At 48.6% G+C, this 13492-nt stretch overlaps 1 protein-coding gene across 1 annotated transcript in view; it reads left to right on the top strand.

Annotated features, from left to right (window-relative positions):
* The first annotated feature begins 405 nt into the window (after nt 1-405).
* The window catches only part of GNG4 (guanine nucleotide binding protein (G protein), gamma 4), a 68932-nt gene continuing 55845 nt past the window's right edge, over nt 406-13492 (top strand). Inside the window, exon 1 of the mRNA XM_010860098.1 lies at nt 406-473. The gene's annotated coding sequence lies outside the window, so the exon portion shown is untranslated. The remainder of the gene's footprint in view (nt 474-13492) is intronic.

Raw genomic sequence — 13492 nt, 5'->3', positions numbered from 1 at the left:
GGCGCGGGGCGGGGCGGGGCCGATGACGCGGCGCGGAGACCCCGCGGGCGGAGGAGGGGCGGCGCGGGGCGCGCGTTTCCACCGCTAGCCGGTCAGTATCGAGGTGCGGGAGTCCCGGAGCGGAACCGGCGCCGGGCTTGAGGGGCGATGCCACTCGGTCTGGCCGCCCACCGCGAGCACCGCCCCGGAGACAAAGCCCGCGCGTGAGCCGCGCCCTCGGCCCGGGTAAGTGGGCGCCCGCCGGCGGGTCGGTCGGGGCGTGTCGGTGGGGAACGGATGGCACAGCCCTTGCTCCTGTGAGCTCGGGACGAGCCGGAGACAAAAGGGAAACTCGGGCTGGACCGTCTCTGGAACTGGAGAGACGGGTCTGGTGCCTGCGTCGTCCTACAGCTGTCGGAGGAAGCTCGCGAAACGCACACCTGTGATAATCTTGGCCGCGCACGGCGAGCCTGGCCCTCGCGGCGCCGGCACAGGTGGGTATCAGCGGCCCAGCGCGGGCTCCTCAAATCCGGGACCCTCCGCAAAGCCCTTGGGAAACCCGAGCGCAGGTTTGGACAGACAGCTCGGAACGTTGAAGGGGTCTCCTGGGGATCGCGGTCGCCCCATTTGTCCGGCTTGAAGCAGAGGAAGCTCCTGGGGAGCCTGTTTCCGTAAGTAGGTCATGGCAGGGACGTCCCCCATTGAAGAAGTGGAAGGGCTAGTAGTGGCGGAAGAGATGGAGTGGCTAGTTGGTCATTTTACCTGGGGAAATTTCTTTGGGCCCGAAGAAGCCCTCTCGATTCCTCGTCACCGGGACACCTGCTTTGGGAGCAGTTCCGGCGGCGTCAGTGGACCATGGGGGCCCCTTATGGCGTCTGTCCTTCAGTCTGGTGCTGAAATGGGCTGCGCTCGCCGCGCGCAAACCAGCAGCGTTGGGGAGGCTTTGATTTACTGTTTTAAATTACCTTAGGAATAATAACAAAAAGATGGGATGGGGCGGCGGGCAGAGGTGTGACTGGAGAAGACTTTGTAATTTAAAAATAAGGAGGACTTGCTTATTTCTGTGTGTCTTGGGCTAGGATGCTCAGAAATGCAAAAATGTTAAAGTTTCAAGTGATAAAGTGGATCGTGGACACGCGTTCTCCCACCCTCTCCCCAGCTCCCCGCCGACACTGGTTTTCTTCTCTTTCTGTCGCCTCCCAGGACTGTAAAAGGCTGGCACGGGGCTGGCTGGTTCAGTCCGAGCGAAGGGCCTGCTGGGCTGCGCTGGTGTTTCCCATTAAAACGTGCCAGTCTTATCATCTGCTCATGAGCCCTCACGGGTGGTGCTTCCTTCTCATAGAAAATTCAGTGGCAGACACCTCAGAGAGGCAGGGAAGGGACTCGGGCTCTTTGGCTGGCTTCTTGATTCTTTGGGGAAATCCTTTTCCTGATTTTTGCATGGTGTGGGGGAAGGGAGGCACCCAGCTTCTGATCTGGCCCTGTTCCCTGCAGGAGGCTACTGTGGGAGCAACCGAGGTGATAAATGGAAAGTCTGTTTCAGTCCTGAGAAACAAGACAGGGTACATTGTAAACTGGCAATTATTTTTGAAGTGTGAGGTTGGCTCAGTTATCAGCTGTGATGAGACATGGATACCGCACGTCGTAACTAGTTCATGTAAATACAAGGTTTATTGTGGTGCTTCCCTAGTTAATGAGTAGCCTCATGTTGAGGTTATTGGGCTGAAATGACTATTTAGGACAACCAGCTTCCTGTTTTCTCCATCCACACATGGCTCAAATCCTCAGCCTCTTTAACACCCAGTTGCTCAGGGGAAGCCTCTGGAAGATGTTTGGCCAGCTGAGAGAAAAAGCACTGCAAAAGGGCTATTCCCAGTAATGCCGTGATTGGCCGGATAATTGCCTTTCGCATATTTCATGCAAGGCAGTGGTGGAGAAACAAGGAAAAAGCTTTTCCTTATATTCATTTTATAGTTTTTATAGCCAAAATGACAATCCATGGTGCCCCCCAAATCTTACTACATTCTTTGAAATGGTGAGAACTGGACACTGTCCTCTTGTTCCCCAGGTTCCCAGGAAGCAAGTGCCTGACAGCTGTCTCTGGAGGATGAGTTTGGGCTTAGGAGTGACTGTGTGTGATGTCTCTCTCTCTCTCTCTCTCTCTCTCTGTCTCTCTCTCTCTCTCTCTCTGTCTCTCTCTCTCTCTCTCTCTCTCTCTCTCTCACACACACACACGCTGACTCACCACATAACTACTGCTTACTGAAGAACGCAGTCAAATGGCTGAGAAAAGACTGAAGTCTACTAGACAGATCATTCTCATTTATTTATAGCCACATTTCACTGTCACATTTTTCTTACCTTGTCTCATTTTTGTTCTAGTTGAAGAAGGGAGACTACCTTATAATGCATTATGTGCTAGTAGATTGCCCTTTTTTCTTAATGGAATTTCAAAATGTCTTTAAGATATTACCTGATTTGTTCTCAGAACACCTTTATGAGAATTTACTAGTATCTAACCTTGCACATTTTCTCCATTTTTAATTTTTTTCCACTCTAGACATACTCAGACATCAAGAGGCTTAGTATTCAGGAAGAGAGATTGCTCAGTATTCTCAAACCAGAAACTGAAATTTAACTTCTTTCGTACACCAAAAATACTACCAAAAAATCCTTTCAACAATAACCAGCAAAGGAATTTTGATTGGAGGTCAAGAGAAGCTGAATGAGTGTGAGAAAAGAAAAACAGTGAAATCAATTATAGTATAGAAGTTAGCGTAATGCTACTGAAAGTTCTTGGAGCCTCCCTGATAGCTAAGTGGTAAAGAATCTGCCTGCCAATACAGGATATTCAGGTTCAATCTCTGGGTCGGGAAGATCCCCTGGAGAAGGAAATGGCAACCCACTCCTGTATTCTTGCTTGGGAAATCCCGTGGACAGAGGAGCCTGGCAGGCTACAGTCCATGGGGTCTCAAAGAGTTAGTCATAACTTAGCAACTGAACAATAACAACTGAAAATTCTTAAGTAGCTGGTTAAAGCCATATGAAGAATAAACCAAATATCTTTTTAAATGATCAGAAGTGAAGACGTGCAAATGAAGTTTGCATTTAGGGAAGAAAGTAGAAGCGAGAAGTACTGCTGGAAGAAAAGAAAATATTACACAGGAAAACAATGGGTCCTTAAAAAGAAATTATTCAACAAGCTAGCTGGAGCATTCCAAGTCACTTTAATTGTCCAGGAGCTTTTGTTAGGTCAGATGGCAGCTGGTGTGCAGTCTTCCTGGTGGAACTTGGCAAACCAGATGGCGAGTCCTGTGAGGCTGGGGGAGTGTGGGTGTGTTGAAGATAAGATGCTTGAGGAATGGGTCCTGGGTGTCCAAGGAGAAGTGAGGAGTGTGGTCAAGCTAACGTATGCCCAAAGCCTTGATTTTCCCAGGTGTCTGCAGGTCGCCAGGGCCCCAACCTGGGAGGACCAGATGGCAGAGGGAGCATGGGGCAGCTGGGTGGAGGAAAGACCAGGCTTCCTCTGGGCCCATCATGTGGATGATCTCATTTAATCCTCACAGTGCACCCGCAAAGTTTCTCTTTGTTGTTGTTGTTCAAGCCGTGTCTGACTCTTTGCCACCCCATGGACTGCAGCATACCAGTCTTCCCTGTCCCACACCATCTCCTGGAGTTTGCCCCAAGTTCTTGTCCATTGAATCAGTGATGCCATCCAACCATCTCATCCTCTGTGTCCTCTTCTCCTTCTACCTTCAGTGTTTCCCAGCATCAGGTTCTTTTCCAGTGAGTCAGCTGTTCACATCAGGTGTTCAAAGTATTGGAGCTTGAGCTTCAGCATCAGTCCTTCCAATGAATTCAGGGTTGATCTCCTTTAGGATGGACTGGCTGGATCTCCTTGCTGTCCGAGGGACTCTCAAGAGTCTTCTCCAGCACCACAGTTTGAAAGCATCACTTCTTCGGCGCTCAGCATCTTTACATGTCCAGCTCTCACATCCGTACATGACTACTGGAGAGGCTTTGACTATGTGGACCTCTGCCAACAAAGTGATGTCTTTGCTTTTTAATACACTATCTAGGTTTGTCTTCTAATTTCAGGTTAAAGGTTTCTCTTTAGCCAAAACAACAACAGCGATGTGCCCTTAGTGTCCTTTTTATCCAGGAATATTCTGGCAGGCTTTTTGTGATGGTGACTTTTTAAACTCACCAAGGAAGTGCATATACCAATCTCTGTGGTGTACATGCACGTGTGTACTCAGTCAGGTCAGATCTTTGCAACTCTGTAACCTACCAGGTTCCTCTGTCCATGGAATTCTCCAGGCAAGAATACTGGAGTGGATTGCCATTTCCTTCTCCAGGAGATCTTTCTTCCAAAGGATTGATACTTTTGAGCTGTGGTATTAGAGAAGAGTCTTGGGAGTCCCATGGACTGCAAGATCAAACCAGTCAATCCTAAAGGAAATCAGTCCTGAATATTCATTGAAACGACTGAAGTTGAAGCTGCAGTACTTTGGCCACCTGATGCAAAGAACTGACTCATGAGGGAAAGATTGAGGACAAGAAGAGACAGGGATGAGAGAGGATGAGATGGTTGGATGGCATCACCGACTCGATGGACATGAGTTTGAGCAATCTCTGGGAGTTAATAATGGACAGGGAAGCCTGATGTGCTGTGGTCCATGGGGTCACAAAGAGTCAGACATGACTGAGCGACTGAACTGAATGGGGCTTGTGCTGTGAGGCTGAAGAAGTAGATAGAAGAGACAGATGATAGAAGTAATGCTTCAGACATCCCTCTGGGGCCCACGTTATTCTCTCTGCCCCATCAAAGGCAGCACAACGCAGAGCAATAGCCCTCAATCCAGTAACTGGCAGGAACCGTGCTTTCTGCACTTCTTGTTAGTCCCCGTGCCGCCTGCTGGCACTCCTGTCTAACTGTCAGTTGTGGGGCCTTGTCTTCAACCCCTCCCCAGGGTCACCACCAAAGGCAAAGGAGCAGGGCCATAGCAGTAGGAAGAAGGAAAACATTTTAAATTGGTTCCAAAATTCTTATTACAACACCTTTACAGCCACAGCAAAAAGGCGTTAATGTGAAAAATAAATGTGCCCTCTGTAGCTCCTGAATTCAACTGTATTTACTTCTTCCAGTGTTTCATCACACACATATGTAAAATCAAGAGATGTTTGCCAAAGCAATATGTGAGTATAAAGATTCAAGTAGGAGAACTGGAATCAGAAAACAGGAAGCAAGGATGAATGGGAGTATTGAGAAGGATAGAAAGCAAGTAAGGAAGTTGCTGAGGGCAGTTTATTACCGGTAGGTTCTTTTCCATGATGGCCCCTCAGCCTCTGTGACTCAAGTCTGGACACTGTTGGAGGGACAAAGACTGGGGTGGCAGACAGTGGGTGATGTCAGGACCCTCCCATCCTGGAGGGGCGTCCTTTTTATCTGTGGATCCCACTCAGTGGCCTCCACCCTCCCATCTTAGCTGTATGAGGGTCCAGGCATACCCAAGAATTGGTGTCCTCTGGAGTGTTTTCTCAGGACGGCCATCTGTCCTGTTGCTCTGGAGTACCTGCTATGTATACCTTTTATGGAGATATAGGAAAGGGGAAAAACTTTACATGCTATGTATACCTTTTATGGGAATGTAGGAAAGGGGAAAAACTTTTTCTCTTCCCTCTTATGTTCTGTACCTGGGGCCTGCAAATTAAACTGACAACAGGTGAAAATAACAGGAGAATAGAGCTAGATTAACAGGGGGAAAGGTTTATTATGCATGTACACAGGCCCTTTTCAGGAAAGGAGAGAAACCTAAAGAATACACTTCAGAGCCTGTATACCCTTTTAACAAAGGGAGGTGAATTGTGGGAAAATGACAAAGCGGGTGAGGGTGGGGTTTGAGCTTCTAGGGGTGGTAAATTTTGGGTGGGTGTATGTGTGGCAAAAGTTAATGACAGATAAGGGTTATTTTAGTGAGGTCTACTTGTGTAGGCCCATCTTGGTGATGTCTTTCTTCAGTAATACTGGTTGTTTTCCTTCTCCTGGGTGATGGGAGTGTGGAAACACCTTCACAAAAAGAAATTTATGTCCTGGTTTTAGGTAGAAAGGGGGGGAGGCCAGAGAGTTCCTCCTGCATGCTGCTGCCTTTAGCTCAAAATAATCCTTATACCAAGGTGGCACCATCTGGGGATGGTATATTCTGATCCCAGGCTGCCCAGGTGGCTCAGTGATAAAGAATTCACCTGCCAATGCAGGAGACTTGGGTTCCATCCTTAGGCCAGGAAGATCCCTTGGAGGAGGGCATGGCAACACACTCCAGTATTCTTGCCTGGAGAATGCCATGGACAGAGGAGCCTGGTGGGCTACAGTCCATGGTGTCACAAAAGAGTCAGACACAACTGAGCGACTAAAGAACAATAACATTCTGATCTGCCTCAGAATTTCTAGCAGAACCTTTCCTTAGCAAAGTCTGAAGCCCATAGCCAGTGTAGCATCCTAAACCAGCATGACTAACCTCTCTTTGCTTTTAGTTTCTGTTCATCAGTCTTGGGAAAAACCTGTTTGCTCTGTGCCCCAGTTGATTGTACTTATAACCCGGGGGTTCCAGTGGTCGGTAGATGCTCATTTAGCCCCTGACACCTGTGGGGCCATGCAAACGAAGGAGGGTCGTGTCCTGGTTAAGGAGACGGATTACTGAAGTGTGTCCTTGTATGTTTGATATGGAAGCAAATGTTGCAGAGATGTAAAAACAGTCAGGCTTCCGGAGTTTTAATGGCTCTGTGGCCAGGAAAGGCTGATGGAACTTGAGTGGAGATTGCCAAAGCATTGAACCTCAAGGGAAATAACAGAGGGAAGCTGACAGTGACATCAGCCACCAGATTCTTTCTAGAACTAGGTGAGGTGCAGATACATAAACCGGCCTTCGTTAGCCTCCTGTATTTTCTTCTGCAGCTGAATTTTATCTGACAGGACAGGATCACCGGAGTCTTCTGCTGACTTGGACTTTGGGTTCCCGGGTGACCCTACCACCCCAGCCGTGTCTCTGAGGGGCTTCACCTCATCTCCCTTGCAGTTGGGGTTTGATATTTCAGCTGCATTCTTCTCCACCTGGTTGGTCTTGTCGAGTTGTGCCTGTTTCTGGCTGTTTCCCACGGACCTTTCTGTGCTTCGTCCATCCACGTGCAGTGTGTGTGACCACAGCTGTGTCTCTACACCCTTAGACCTGTTAAGAGGAGATCGGACAAAAGCACTGTGTGTCCTGTCCAGGCCCCAGGTCCACTGTGCTCTCCTCGGGGTCACACATCTCTGAACTCCCCAGCTTCTCTCCTTGTGCTGAAAGCTGTTTTAGTGAACAGTGTCTGAAATAAGTTGATTGTTGGCCTGGACCCAGACACATTTTCTTGGTCAGGGGATTTGTCCCCATGGAGTCTGCCGATCCTCACTGTGACCAGCCTTCCTAGGGAGGCCGGCCTTTCTCTGCTTTTCCTGAGCTTTACGGCTGAAAACTACATTCATCCAGATTGCTGGACACCAGAAAAGGACTTTCACAATGCATATATTTTGCTGAAAGTGGTAGATGTGTGGCTGATAGACTGTATGTAAACCATACATTTTTTTTTCCCACTGGAGGGAACTCTTTAAAAATGTGGCCTTTTTCTTCCGATTTTATTTTATGTTTTATTGAAGCATAGTTGATTTGCAATATTGTGTCAATTTCTGCTGTGCAGCAAAGTGACTCAATTGTACATATACGTATATATATATATTCTTTTTCATATTCTTTTCCATTATAGTTTTTCTTAGGATATTGAATATAGTTCCCTGTGCTACACAGTAAGACCTTGTTCATAAATCATACACTTTCAAGATGTTCATTTACTGAGGACTTCCCAGTGGTCCAGTGGCTACAACTCCACACGCCCAATGCAGTGGGCCTGGGGTTCGATCCCTGGTCAGGAAACTAGATCCCACACGCCACGACTAAAGATAATGCGTGCCGCAACTAAGACTGGTACAGCCAACTAAATAGACAAATACTTTTTTTAAAAAAATGATGTTCATTTACTGAATGTGGGGCAAGCAGTTGAGTTCATGCACTAGGTATTCTGGGCACAAGCAATTTAAAGATGAATAAGACATGTCCTTCAAAGAACTCATAATCTAGAGGGAATTACATGTGTGTAAACAGCTCACCCACCCCAGGTTAACACTCTGACGGCCGCATTTAAAGTGCTGTGGGAGCAGTGAAGCTGGGAGCATCGCTTCTCCCGGGGAGCGGCGGGCGCAGCAAGAACCTGACAGCAAGCTTAGCTCTTAAACTGGCCCTGGAAAGCTGAGTCAGAGTTTTCAATCCAGACAAAGGAGAAGGGGCTTTCTAAGCAAGAGGGGCCAGGCTGTGTGAAGGCTCAGAGTCAGGAAAGTACAGCAAGGAGCAGGGAGCAGGCAGAGCAGAGCCAGGGGATGAAGACTCATGAGTGGCAGGTGGAAGCGTGTTCTCTGGAGGAGCGGGCCCCGGGGCAGGTGTTCAGCAGATGCAGGATTTAGCAGGGCCCAGCCCTGGTGCTCTGCGCCTGCTGGGAGGAGTGAGTAGGAGATGGAGGGCAGGGAGAGCTGCCCTCCAGGGGAGCAGAAGTCTGGCTGCAGATGGAACCACAGCCACTGGTACCCAGGTGGTAACAGGTGGTGGGTGAGACTGCCCACCTGGAGGGTAGAAGGGAAACCAAGTAGTGAGGCTTCAGAGAACAGATGCAAAGTTTGGGACAAAACAAAAGCGATTCTATAGAATACATGCTGTTTCTACTGCAAGTTCTCTTATCCCTTAGAAGGGACCCACCCCGCTGCCCAGCAGTCCCTGAGCCTGCTCAGCCCGCCCCTCTTCGAAGCCACAGCAAACCACCACCACCCCGCTTCCCTGGATGACTCATTCTCTCTGCCGTTGGAGCAGTTGCAGCCCTGCTCCTTGTTTACGATTCCTTGGTCCCCCTGATGTGGCGGGTTTGATCCGAGGCTGCTCACGCCACCTCTCACCACTCGCTGACGTCGGGGATGACGGTTTATTAGCCTTCAATGAGAATGTGTCTCTCCCCAAGGGTGAGTCTCTGTTTTCTGTGTTTCCAGAACCTCCTGGTCACCCTCTATTCACCCCCAAGCTCTGGTGGCCCCTGGCCAGGCTTCACGGTAACCATGGCAACTCACCTAAGCCGCCCACAGATTGGCCCAGGGCCCGGGTCCAGCCTGGGCTCCCTCTGGTTTTCATTGTGAAACGTGCCCCTAGTGGGGCTTCTCTCTCTCTCTCTTTTTCACAGTCCTCACTATCTGTTCTGCTGATTTTTCCTCACTGCGTGTTCCAAGTGTGAGAAATGCAGAGTGGAAGAGGCAGGCAGTGGAGGGGAGGGTCAACAGTTGTGGCTCCTAGACTCTACAGCACAGGCTTAGTTGCTCTGTGGCATGTGGGATCTTCCCAGATCGGGGATCGAACCCATGTCTCCTGCATTGGCAGGTGGATTCTTTACCACTGAGCCACCAGGGAAGCCCCCAGGATTGTCTTTTGAGTTTTACAAACCTCTGATGGTCTCTGTGGGTCCTCTTCCTTGCGTCTGATCACCCCCAGCTTGCCCAAGCATCCCAGAGGCCCATTTCCCAGGCTGGTCTCTCCCACTTCCCCCACCCCACCCCCGGAGCCAGGAGATGTAACTCCCAGCAAACACCACCTGCAGGAGCTCAGGTTTTCCGGAAACTCGAGGATGCCTGCATGCACCAGTTTCACGAGATAGCCTCCTCGATGGGGAAATCAGCTACTCACCCTGAAGACCTGCTCCCCCACAGTGCATACTTGACCTTAGAACACAGACATCCCCTCCCAACTCCCTTCCCGCAGCGAGCAGCACCCCATGGTCCTGAGCACCCTGCAGGTGGCGCCCTTGTTTGCTCTGGAGTCAGGAAGCACCCTTGGTTATTGATGAGACACGCGAAGGTTGCTGCATGCCTGGTCTCCCAGTGCGACGAGGAAGGTCTGCTTCTCAGTGCTGACCACTCTCCTTACACACGCCCCCCAGGCCCCTGGGTTGTCTTGTCCTGCTCACCTCCTCTCTCAACACAGGGGTCCAGAGACAGGTCAGTCCCGGCCTTCCTCTGCTCCCTTTCTAGGTGCCTTTGGGGTCCCCTCAGATGAGAGGGGCTTCCCAGGCGGGGCAGCGATAATCAATCTGCCTGTCAATGCAGGAGACCAAGGTTTGCTCTCTAGGTCAGGAAGATCCCCTGGAGTAGGAAATGGCAACCCACTTCAGTATTCTTGCTGGAGAGTCCATGGACACAGGAGCCTGATGGACTACAGTCAGCGGGGTTGCAAGAGTCGGACATGATGGAAGGACTGAGCACATAGATGAGAGACTCCCTAGTACAGTTCAAATGGTTGGCACCCAAAACTCCTTTCTGAGGAGGGCTTTCAGAATCTACTTTCAAGTGAAAAGCAAAACACCTCTCTTTCTCTTCTCGCCTTAATAATCCTAGCTCCCGAGCAGGCATTGCGGATGCCTCTGGCCGACTGAGACGGCTTAAGTACAGGGAAGCAGAATCCCTGCAGATGGTGACTGCAGCCATGAAATTAAAAGACTCTTGCTTCTTGGAAGAAAGGCTATGACCAACCTAGACAGCATATTAAAAACCAAAGATGTCACTTTACCGACAAGGTCCGTCTAGTCAAAGCTATGGTTTTTCCAGGAGTCATGTATGGATGTGAGAGTTGCACTGTAAAGAAAGCAGAGCTCCAAAGAACTGATGCTTTTGAACTGTGGTGTTGGAGAAGACTCTTGAGAGTCCCTTGAACAGCAAGGAGATCCAACCAGTCAATTCTAAAGGAAATCAGTCCTGAATATTCATTGGAAGGACTGATGCTGAAGCTCCAGTACTTTGGCCACCTGATGCGAAGAACTGACACATTGGAAAAGACCCTGATGCTGGGAAAGATTGAAGGCAGGAGGAAAAGTGGACAATAGAGGATGAGATGGTTGGATGGCATCACTGACTCAATGGACGTGAGTTTGAGCAAGCTCAAGAGTTGGTGATGGACAGGGAGGCCTGGCGTGCTGCAGTCCATGGGGTTGCAAACAGTCAGACATAGCTGAACAACTGAACTGAACAGGGAAGCATGGAAATAAAGCACAGACGAAGTGTCAGAATATTCTCCTTCTACACCCTAGTCTGGACTCGCCTGTTTAGGGAAAGGAAGGACCCTCAGGGTCCCTGAGATGGAAGTGAAAGGAAAGATCCCTAGCTATTACCCGAGCAGTGTAGTGAGGCCAGATAATCAACCACTGACTGGCTGGTTAAAGGAAGTTAAGGGACTTAAGTTACCACCCCTCTGCCAGCCTGCAGCTTCCTCAGGGTGGTACCTAGAATTACTGCAAGAGTTCTCTAAATTCGCATCTCCACCAGGAATCCTGTAGACTGAACACAGGATGCTGTGCTTTTGAATTGTTGCTGTTGTGTCCGACTCTTTGCAACCTGATGGACTACAGCATGCCAGGCTTCCCTGTCCTTCACTGTCTTCCAGAGTTTGCTCAAACTCATTTTCATTGAATCGATGATGCCATCCAACCATCTCATCCTGTCGCCCCGTTCTCCTCCTGTCCTCAATCTTCTCCAGCATCAGAGTTTTTCCAGTGAGTCAACTCTTTGCTTCAGGTAGCCAAAGTATTGGAGCTTCAGCATCAGTTCTTCCAATGAATGATCAGGGTTGATTCCTTTAGGATTGACTGGTTTGATCTCCTTGCAGTTTAAGAACTCTCAAGAATCTTCTCTAGCACCACAGTTTGAAAGGATCAATTCTTTGGCACTCTGCCTTCTTTATGGTCCAACTTTCACATGTGCATATGACTACTGGAAAAACATAGGTTTGTCTATATGGATGTGATGTCTCTGCTTTTTAATGTTCTGTCTAGGTTTGTCATAGCTTTTCTTCCAAGGAGCAAGCGTCTTTTAATTTCATGGCTGCAGTCACCATCCACAGTGATTTTGGAACCCAAGAATGTAGAATCTGTCACTGTTTCCACTTTTTCTCCATCTATTTGCTGTGAGGTGATGGGACCAGATGCCATGACCTTAGTTCTTGAATGTTGAGTTTTAAGCCAGCTTTTCACTCTCCTCCTTCATTCTCATCAAGAGGCCCCTTAGTTCCTCTTTGATTTGTGCCATTAGAATATTATCTGCATATCTGAGATAGTTGATATTTCCCCCAGCAATCTTGTTTCCAGCTTGTGATTGATCCAGCCTGGAATTTCACATGATTTACTCTGCATGTAAGTTAAATAAGCAGGATAATAATATACAGCCTTGATGTACTCCTTTCCCAATTTTGAACCAGTCTCTTGTTCCATGTCTGGTTTTAACTGTTGCTTCTTGACTTGCATATAGGTTTCTCAGGAGACTGGTAAAGTGGTTTGGTATTCCCATCTCTAAGAATTTTCCGGAGTTTGTTGTGATCCACACAGTCAAAGGCTTTAGCATAGTCCGTGAAGCAGAAATAGACATTTTTCTGGAATTCCTTTGCTTTTTCTATCACCCAGTGGATGTTGGCAATTTGATCTCTGGTTCTGCCTTTTCTAAATCCAGCTTGAACATCTGGAAGTTCTCAGTCCACCTACTGTCAAAGCCTAACTTGAAGTATTTTTGGCATTGCTTTTCTTTGAGATTAGAATGAAAACTGACCTTTCCAGTCCTGTGGTCACTGCTGAGTTTTCCAAATTGTCTGGCATATTGAGTGCAACACTTTAACAGCATCATCTTATAGGATTTGAAATAGCTCAGCTGGAATTCCATCACCTCCACTAGCTTTGTTCATAGTGATGCTTCCTGCACAGTGATAAGGTAACAATGAATCTCAGTCTATTACTGAGTTCTTTAGATCATTTTATATCTCCTGAGTCAGTGGTTATCAAAAGTACTGACATAAAGGGGACTTCCCTGGTGGTCCAGGGAGACTCTGCACTCCCAATACAGGAGACCTCGGTCAGGGAACTAGACCTGGCATGCTGCCACTGAAGATCCCGCCTGCCACAACTAAGACCTTATGCAGCCAAGTATATAAATGAATAAGTCCTGCCATAAAGGGAGCTGCATATTTCATTACTAGTATTGTTTTGGAAGGGACCCGTATGCTTAAACTACTGAAACCAGGGTTTGTGAAATCCCTTCCGTTTCTAACACTCTGGTTCTTTAACAGTGTCTTCTTAAGGTAAACGTTCTAAATATGCAGGAATTCCCTGGTGGCTCAGACAGTTAGGAATCTCCCTGCAGTGCAGGAGACCTGGTTCGATCCCTGGGTTGGGAAGATCCCTGCAGAAGAGAACAGCTGCCGACTCCGGTTTTCTTGCCTGGCGAGTCCTGTGGAGAAATATCTTTGCTGTCGACGTTTTCCTCATTGCTTTCCTGCATCAGCCTCTGGCCTCAGAGCAGGAAGACTCTCTAAGCAGCTTTCCTTTCTTCCACAGGCAGTGAGTGCAGACCCTCAGG

This window comes from Bison bison, unplaced genomic scaffold (assembly GCF_000754665.1).
Source record: "Bison bison bison isolate TAMUID 2011002044 unplaced genomic scaffold, Bison_UMD1.0 scf7180017864462, whole genome shotgun sequence".
In the NCBI taxonomy this organism is placed as follows: domain Eukaryota; kingdom Metazoa; phylum Chordata; class Mammalia; order Artiodactyla; family Bovidae; genus Bison; species Bison bison.
This window is presented reverse-complemented; position numbering and strand designations above follow the sequence as displayed.